Source organism: Rana temporaria, chromosome 7 (genome assembly GCF_905171775.1).
Source record: "Rana temporaria chromosome 7, aRanTem1.1, whole genome shotgun sequence".
NCBI classification, from domain to species: Eukaryota; Metazoa; Chordata; class Amphibia; order Anura; family Ranidae; genus Rana; species Rana temporaria.
Genome location: NC_053495.1, coordinates 78,891,932 through 78,901,729, shown reverse-complemented (window position 1 = coordinate 78,901,729; position 9,798 = coordinate 78,891,932). Strand labels below are relative to the sequence as shown.

The window sequence follows — 9,798 nt, the reverse complement described above, 5'->3', positions numbered from 1 at the left end:
ATTCGGAGAACTTTCTGTCATCTTGATTTTCCTTGCGATACATCCATTCATATGGACTTTGCACCTTTCACTTGTTTATTTTAGATTGCACTAGTGATTTGTGTGCATCACACACATTATAATTTGAGTGTTATATTGATCTTTTCACTTTGCAGCGCAGCTTCTACCAATTATTATTTGTATTTTATGTTTATCTGACATTTTGAGCTGCAGCAGCCTTCTATTATTTTTTTTGGTTTTATTTTTATTATTTTTCACTGTTTTTTCACCCAATGTAAGTGGCCTCACACTATTTACAATTGTTTAGACCTGCGCAGTATTTATTTTCACATACATTGTGCTATACAGTACTGACAGAACTTTCCTGGGTTGGTCCATAATAATCTCTTTTGAGACAACTCCATCATAGAACCTTCTTAGTGTTTTGATTACAACCTGAATCAGGTAATAATTATCATTTTTCTCCATATGTTCATTTATTACATAACCATAACATTTCTATCCTGTACCTACAGTAACTGCCTACCTGCGGCTCCTTCTCCTCTATAGGCTTGCATCCATAGGCTTTGTGCGCTGCCCGGCGACCTTATACGCATGTACAAGAGGATCTTCCTCCTCTCTTCCCCTCCCCCCCTTTTTTACATCTGGGATTCTCCATCTGGGACCCTGAGTTAGCCACGGCTAACTATCCAGGCTATTCATTCCATAATTACAGGTAAATACTCTCGTTAAAGTCCACAGTTATCGCAGACACCTTATTCACTCTATTTTTGCTTTCTTTAACACATATACCTGTGCATTATAATAAACTACTACTGTTTTTATATTTATGGTCAACTATATATTTTTCTCGTATCTACTGATACATTAAACTTATGTGATGCTCTTGTATATTATGTTGTTCTGTTACTGATATACTCTTTGTTTGCATAGACTACTGCCCCCTATTGGTTCCTGACGAAGCCCTTTTGGGCGAAACTAGTAGAACCGCTACACGCGGGATGAAATGAAGATCACCTGCATTCCTATGCATTTGAAGTATCATTTTATTTGTTAGTCTGAATTTTTTCAAACATGCATTCTATAGTATCTATTGTATATCTCTTTTTTTTATGTCTCTATATAAAGAAACTTTTTTATAAAATAAATTTTTGATATTTATACTTGCTGTTGTGGCTCTCATGATTGAGGTTTGACCAGGCCTACGTATCTGCATATTATACTACTGTTTATGCTTTAATTACAGTCCCTATACTTTTCCTGTCTAAGGAAACCTCTGTAAGCCCCATAATGTTAGTTGTTTTGACAAATGGGCGAACTGCCAATGTTCGAGTCAAACTCATGTTCGACCCGAACATAAAGCTCATCCCTACTGTCTTTAGGCTGCATTCATACTTGACAGACACGTGTTGTGGTTTTGGTGCCATTATTAATTAATGACACCCCAAGTGCAGCCAGCAGATGTTTGTTTTTTGTGCGCAATGAAACGGGGAGTGCTACTCCTGAAAAGGGTGCAACTCATTCAGTTCAATTGGCTGCCCTATGTGCATCAGACCCAACAAAAAGTGTTAAAATGCATGTTGCCCCCCCCCCCTCTCTCTTTCCTATAATTTTCCCCTTCCACGTACCTACCTTTTTAAAGGCTCCATCTCCCTCACTTTCCCCCGATACAAGGTACAATCATAAGTATCTTCATCCTGAAGACACTTAAACCATTTAACGTCATATAAACACCAAGTCCCTACATATCGAGTATTCAAGCATATTTGTTGACCCCCTTACCCTACACCGCTTGGTATTATGTTCAGCTAATACAAATCACATAGCAAGTTTAAATTTGATTGCTTAGTGTAATAAAGTTCCATCCATCCATGTTTCTGAACATTATCACAAAATCCTTAGAAATGTCTCTTGTACAATTGTGTTCGACTTTGTTATTGTTTGATTACATTTTTCTTATTGTATCAATGTATTTGTCGCTTTATATCTTGGTCTACATTACCATGTATGAGACTGTTATATCCTCAAACCGATGTATATGCTTCTGTCACACTGGACCACCAGGGATGCCGCTAGGCCACCAGGGGAGCCCCCCAACATGTGGATGGCCAGGTACGTCCCCTATGGCCACCAGGGATGCCATGCACCTGCCCAATATATGCCATTCAGTGCCCACAAATGGGCAATGACTGGCACTATGCATACATAATGCCAGATCCATGATGCCCAGCAATGGTGCCAATCAGTGCCACCTCATCAGTGCAGCCATATCAGTGCCCATCATTGAGGGAAAACTAGCTTATTTACAAAATGTTATAAAAGAAACAAAGAACATTTTTTTTTTCAAAATTTGGGGTCTTTTTTTTTTTTTTACTTGTTGCACAAAAAAAAACATCAGTGATCAAATAACACTAAAAGAAAACTCTATTGGTGGGAACAAAATTATAAAAAAAAATTGGGTGCAGTTTAGCATTAACGCGCAATTGTCATTCAAAGTGTGACCGTGCTAAAAGCTGAAAATTGGCTTGGGCGGGAAGGGGGTGTAAGTGCCTGGTATTGAAGTGGTTATAGTTCACTTGCTGTAGATCTGAGGGGAAGATCTGAAATAAAGGGAAAGCTCTGCTGATTTTATCATCCAATAATGTGCATGCTAAAATGCTGTATTTTATTTTCCTTGCATGTCCCCCTCAGATCTACAGCGACTGCACTTCCATGACCACTTTTTGTGCAAAGTGGATTTGCCCTTCGCAAATAACCCCCTAGGTGTGAATGAGGTCTTATGGTCAAGTATTGATCACCTTTGCTATTTCTTACAGGCTCAAACGCACCTGTTCTAGCACCTACTAGTGACAGGAAAGTACACCACTCACCTACCCAGTGCATGAATATGTGAATGAGTGCCACACATTGGGGCAAAACATGTCATAGGGCTAGGCTGCAGTGACATGGCCTGAGGCTACATGCATTTACATATGTATGCACTGGGTAACTTTACTGCAGTCTATACTGGAGGCAGCAGAGAGATCCCGGAAAAATTATCACACAAATGTGTAAGACCTGACAGGACTAAAGTTTTCATTGGCTGAGAAATTAGGCTGCAGGGTAACAATAAAGCGCCAGGGCTGTTAGCATCACTGACGGGTGTCTGGCGTCTTCATCAAAATCTACTACCAGCTGACAAGAGACAGGCTTACGCTTTTCCCGAGCAATATGGCGCGAATAAATAAGCAAAAATTACTGATAAAAAAACAAAACAAAAACAATGTGCTGCGAACGCCATTTTGTGGGAGACCATATGCGTAGTTATAATATAAGAGAAAACAGCCTTCTGTGATAGGGAGCGGAATGTGACACTGCACCGCCAAAAGCTCTATTTTTTCGTGCACCGCAAACGAAGTAAAGTTGTGGGCGGAGAAGAGCTGCTTATTGACTGTGGCACCACGTACATGCGCCGTGCTCAAATGATGACCGCATGCGCAATTGCCGTAATAAGGTCCAGACGCCATGTTGTGTATGGCATCGGATGTCTGAGTCGACTGTGAGTCCGTTTGCGCAGTACAGGGAGCGACTGTACGGACGTACAGGAAGTGGCTTAATTGTGCAGTCGGTGGTAGTAATGCTGAACTTCGTGGTAAACGACCCGAGGGGAAGGTAATGAAAGGTGTAAGAGGGGGAGGGGCTTATGAAATATCTAGCATAATACCCTGTGCTCCGTACTTGAATCCAACCTGCACCCCAATTCATCCTTGTAAATTGGCTAAATTTAACGAGGCACAGGCCCCCACACTGTTCACCCCCATTGTCGGTAGTGACCTGAGGGCTCCTCATACCTCCTCCTGTCCAAGCTCACTTCCCTTGCTTCAATGGCTGAGTGCCCTCCACTGAAGAGAAATCCAGGCAGGTCTGAATGCCTCTCCAATCCTAACCATTGTACAGCCAACATAGAATTCCACAGGAAACCTTTCCAACGGGTGTCTGCTGTTTAACATGTATGTAATTTCTTGTTAAAGTGTTACTAAACCTGCAACAGTAAATTCAGTCTGTATATGCAGCATAGCATGCTTGTTATACTCACTGTGGAACTTAAGGGGTTACTCCTCTGCATTGTGTAAAAAGACTGTTTTTATCATGCATGCACAGATCCTCCCTTCCTGCAATGTCTCACTTGGGAAGGCCAGCTAACACACAGGCAATAGCCAACCTGCACATGTCTTTTATGCTCTGGAGAGAACAGTTACTTGTTCTCAGAGATAGTCACACATGTGGTGGGCATGTATACAGACTGCATAGTAATTCTCCACCTACCTGAACTCTCAGCACTGGAGAAACTCTGCAGTTTATCATGTACTGTAATCATGGTATACAGATCAGTGGAAAAGGTATATTGTGGCAGTATTTTAATGCAAAAATATGTTTTAGAAGCTGTGGGCACTGTAGGGGGCACAGAAATAATTTTCATATTGCTAGGTTTAGTAACACTTTAAATCTTCCCCTTTCCTGATATTGCACCTGTCACCTATGCAGCATCTTTGCAATTATTCTTATTTTTATGTCTGGAAATTATATATATATATATATATATATATATATATATATATATATATATATATATATATATATATATATATATATATATATATATATATATATACATTTTAATTTTGGGGGAAGAAATTATGCTGCATGCCAAGAGTGTTTTGGGGCTCTGCTGTTCATTTTAACTTATGCTGACAATGGAGCTGACCCTATAAAATGTGATAGCTGCTATTCTTTCAGAACATGTACTATTTACCAGTGGGATTGGGGACTGTTCTGCAGATAGAGATATACATACATACATACATACATCTTTTGTTTTTGTTGGGGTTTGAAATATTTTAATTTTTTTTTTTTCCCTCAATAGGATATTCTTTCCTACTGCTCTGCTCTAATGACTGCCTGGTTAGGAGGAATTTATAAATGACACCGTAGGAGACTGACTGTCCCAAATTTACTACAAAGTATTTTGAACAAGTGGAACGGCTTTTATAAGGTAAGAGGTAAAATGATGGGGAGAAGCACTGACAGTTATGTAAAAAAAAGTTCACTTTTTAGGGTCTGTACACACATGCATCTAATAATCATGCTTTCTCGCATTGCTCTATTGCTGGAGATAAAATGTGCAATATTAGTTGTGAACTAAACACTGTATGTAACATTCGTCTTGATGAGCTGCAGCACAGCAAGACGTAACATTCTATCATATACTGTGTGTCTGGAAAATTTTAATATATATATTTTTTTTTTTTATTATTCATTATATCTCTGCAATACATATGAATTTCCCCTAATGTGCGGCAGAGGCAACATGACTTCACAATTACCGAGCTTACAACATTTCTGACAGTGTATGTAGAGAGAAAATTGTAGGGACAAGCGTATATGTTGCTGGAATACAGTATAAAGGTTTTTCTTTTGTTCAAGAGCATATCTTTCAGATATGCTCTTGAACTGTACAGTCCAGCATGGTCTGGTGTAATGGGAACACTCGGCGAGAGTAAAAAATACATGGTAGGTGTTCCCTTTTTAGGGCTTTATTTCAACCATGTTGTGTTGTGCAGCATTGCTAAAAGCAGGCCTAGGTTAATAGGAGGTAAAAATACATTGTTTTCACTGGGACCAGTACGCACTGACACAATGGGATTTATTTTACTAAAGCTAGAGAGTGCGAAATTGGTCACAATTCTGCAGAGAAACCAATTGACTTCCAGGTTTTATTTCTAAAGCTTAATTAAACAAGCTGAGGTTAGAAGCTGATTGGTTTCTCTGCAGAATTGTGACACATTTTGCCCTCTCTAGCTTTAGTAAATAAACCCCACTGCGTTGACAGGTGCTGGGCAAACATAGTTTTTTTAAATTCAGTTTTTAGACCATCCCCAAAAGTGCCACCCTGTTTTACCTGATTTACAGGAAGCTTCTTAAAGTGGAACTTCACTCATCGGATCCCCAGCCCTCCCCTCCCGCTCCGGTGCCACAATTGGCACCTTTCGGGGGGACAGGATATCCTTTCCCACTTCCGTGCGTCTGACAGCGGCAGTGACGTCACCGCGAGGCTCCCTCCTCCCCGCCCGCCGGACTAATAGGAAAGAAGGAGCCGGGCCTTGTGCGTGCGCAGTAGGATTCCCAGCGTGAAGCCAAAAGGCTACACTGCCGTGTTCCCTTACCCGCAGCAGCACCACCCAACACAATACAATACAACCCTGTTCCCAAATGAAATTTGTGTCTTTTTTTCCCACAAATGGAGCTTTCTTTTGGTGGTATTTAATCACCATTGGGTTTTTTATTTTTTGCGCTATAAAAAAAAAAAAGACAGAACATTTTGTAAAAAAAAAAAAAATCCTACTTTCATGAACAGGATACTACTTTGGTCCGACTTCAATGATATTCAATGGGCCTGAAGTAGGATCAATGTAGGACCAAAAGTAGTACAGGGAGCATTTTCAAAGTCGGACCGACTTGTGTAGGACGCTACAAGACGCTCTCATAGGGAAACATTGAACACAGAGCAAAGTAGGATGAAAGTAGTGTGAACCCAGCCTAAGGGCCCTTTCACACTAGCGGACCGTATGTCCGCATTTTCATCCGACCGTTTGCGTATGAAAACGGGACATACATGGGTCCCTATGTGATTACGGGTGTCAGCGGATGAACATCTGCTGACACCCGTAATTTGTCCACCTCCACAGAGATCCGCATTTGCAGACAGAAGAAATTTGCTAGAAAATTACCCTAGAGAATACAATGGCGGTCGTTGTAACTTTTTATCGCGCACGGTATTTGCACAGCAATTTTTCGAACGTGTTTTTTTTTTTTTTTTGTAAATTTAACTGTTTTGTGCTTAAAAAAAAAAAAACATTAAAGTTAGCCCAATGTTTTTGCATAATGTGAAAGATGAAGTTATGCTGAGTAAATAGATACCCAACATGTCACCCTTTAAAATTGCACATGCTTGTGGAATGGCAGCAAACTTCGCTACTTAAAAATCCCCATAGGTGACGCTTTAAATATTTTTACTGGTTAAATCTTTATTAGTTGGAGAGGAGGTCTAGGGCCAAAATTATTGCTCTCGCTCTAACGTTCTCAGCGATACCTCACATGTGTGATTTAAACACTGTTTTCATATGTGGGTGAGACTTAAGTGTGCGTTCGCTTCTGCATGCGAGAACACGGGAGCAGGGGCGCTTTAATATATATGACACTTTTTTTCCCCAAAAATAAATGTTTTGACCACTTTTATTCCTATTACAAGGAATGTAAACATCCCTTGTAATAGGAATATGGCATGACAGGTCCTCTTTACAGTGAGACATGGGGTCAATAAGACCCCACATCTCGCCTCTAGGCTGGGAAGCCTGAAATAAAAAAATCGTCTTCGATCGTAGTGGTGAGTCGCAAGAAGCGACGGGAGGGGGGGGGGTGTCCACTTTCGCCTCCCGTAAGAACGATCAAGAGGCGGAACAGCCGCCATGATCATTCTTATTGTGTAGAGAATCGCCAGCTGAAAAAGATGATACCTGAATGATGCCTGTAGCTACAGGCTTCATTCAGATATCCCTGCACAAATTCAAGGACGTCATATGACGGCCGACGGGAAGTGGTTAAAACGCATTTTTTATCCAGAGTATTGGCCGGGGGGGGGGGGTGGGATTGCAGGGTATTTTGGCCGGGGGGGGGGGGGGTGGGATTGCAGGGTATTGGCCGGGGGGGGGGGGGGGTGGGATTGCAAGGTATTGGCTGGGGGGGGGGTGGGATTGCAGGGTATTGGCCGGGGGGGGGGGGGTGGGATTGCAGGGTATTGGCTGGGGGGGTGGGATTGCAGGGTATTGGCCGGGGGGGGTGGGATTGCAGGGTATTGGCCGGGGGGGGGGTGGGATTGCAGGGTATTGGCCGGGGGGTGTGGGATTGCAGGGGGTATTTGCAGGGATGGCTGGATCTGTGACTGCAATTGTCACAGATCCAGCCCACAGCACTGCTGCCATTCGCTCTCTCCTCTCACACTGTACCGATCGGTACAGAGAGGGGAGGGAGGAACCGGCGTCGTCAAATGACGCCGGTTTGTTTACAAGTGATCGCTCCTTCATTGGACGGAGCGATCACGTGGTAAACGGCCGCTATCGGAGGCAATTTACAGGGATCCGTGATGGGTCCTCTGGACTCGGCAGTCACGGACACTCCCGTGTGCGCGCGATTCTGTTAACGAACCGCCCTGTAGACGTATTTTGTCTATGGGCGGGTCGTTAAAGCGGATGTGCCACTAAAACAATATATTAAAAGCTAGCAGCTACAAATACTGCAGCTGCTGACTTTTAATATAAGGACACTTACCTGTCCTGGAGTCCAGCGGTGATCGCAGCAGAGGATGAGCCGATCGCTCGTCACCCTGCTGCTCCCCCCTCCATCCACGGTGAGGGAACCAGGAAGTGAAGCGCTGCGGCTTCACTGCCCGGTTCCCTACGGCGCATGCGCGAGTCGCGCTGCGCCCGCCGATTGGCTCACACGCTGTGTGCTGGGAGCCGAGTGTTCCCAGCACACAACGGGCGACAGACGGGATGTGACGGAATGCCCGTCTTTCGCCCGTAGCGTGTGGCCGGAAGTGGGTGCAAATACCTGTCTTTAGACAGGTGTCTGCACCCCCCTCCCCCCTGAAAGGTGTCAAATGTGACACCGGAGGGGGGGAGGGTTCCGATCAGCGGGACTTCACTTTAGGGTGGAGGACCGCTTTAAGTGGTTAATTTTTTTTTTTCCCTGGACCTCCGCTTTAACTACTTCAATACAGGGCACTTTCTCCCTCTTCCTACCCAGGCCTTTTTTCAGCGATGTCGCAATTTGAATGAGTATTGTGCGGTCATGCAACACTGTACCCAAAATAATTTTCTTCACACAATTGGAGCTTTCTTTTGGTGGTATTTTTCTTAGTTTTGTCAGTAAATTTTGTAAATAAGTAATTTTTCTCCTTCACTGATGGCCTGCACTGATTGATGAGCAGGCACTAAAGGCATCACTGATGGGCACTGCTGAGTAGTGCCCTGATTACCTGTCCTAGTCTCCCCTGGGAGGAGTCAGTGTGATGTGAGGACGGCCAATAAGCGCCACTTCTGCATTTTACGTGTGACCGCCTGTGATTGGACACAGCTGATCACAAGACTAAAGAGCCGCGTCGACTGCTCTTTACAGAGATTGGGATCAAACCCGTGACCTAAGAACATGGCGCAGCCCCAGAACAGTCCCAGGACAAGAGCCGCACCGCTCCTGTCATTTGGCGTTCGACAGGCTGCAAGTGGTAAACTGTAGATTTTTACTTTCTTTTAATTCAGCACAGCTGTGCGTGGCTCAGCCAGTATAGTTGGGCCACCCATTTCCTGGAAATGCTCAATCAAAATACTACCCATCTGCCACTACCGCATAGGAATTTAACCCAATTCTGACATTTCTCCCCACCTTTTTTTTTGCTAGAAAATTACATGGAACCCCCAAACATATTTTTTTTTTTTTTTTGTTATTGATTTTCTACTTTGTAAAATAAAAGTGATTTTTTTTTTATTACAAGGAATGTAAACATCCCTTGGAATAGGGCATGATCAGACCCCACCTCTATGCTGGGAAGCCTGAAATAAAAAATGAACACGGATTCCCGGCCGAGGCGGCACAATTTTTTTTTTTTTTTTTTTTTTATAGCAGAGACCCGGTGTGACATCATAACATCATGCTTGGCCTCCGGCGACCATCTGGTCCACTGGAAATCTCTATGGTGAACATCCG

General features: G+C 43.1%; 1 protein-coding gene across 5 annotated transcripts in view; it reads left to right on the top strand.

Annotated features, from left to right (window-relative positions):
• Positions 1-3,476: 3,476 nt before the first annotated feature.
• The window catches only part of TCF20 (transcription factor 20), a 531,880-nt gene continuing 525,558 nt past the window's right edge, over positions 3,477-9,798 (top strand). For 2 of the 5 annotated variants that reach the window (XM_040359596.1, XM_040359601.1), the window contains exons 1-2: positions 3,477-3,651; positions 4,904-5,032. The gene's annotated coding sequence lies outside the window, so the exon portion shown is untranslated. Of the gene's footprint in view, positions 3,652-3,695; positions 3,990-4,903; positions 5,033-9,798 lie in introns of those variants that run through there. The other 3 variants (XM_040359600.1, XM_040359598.1, XM_040359597.1) reach the window with 2 other exon arrangements.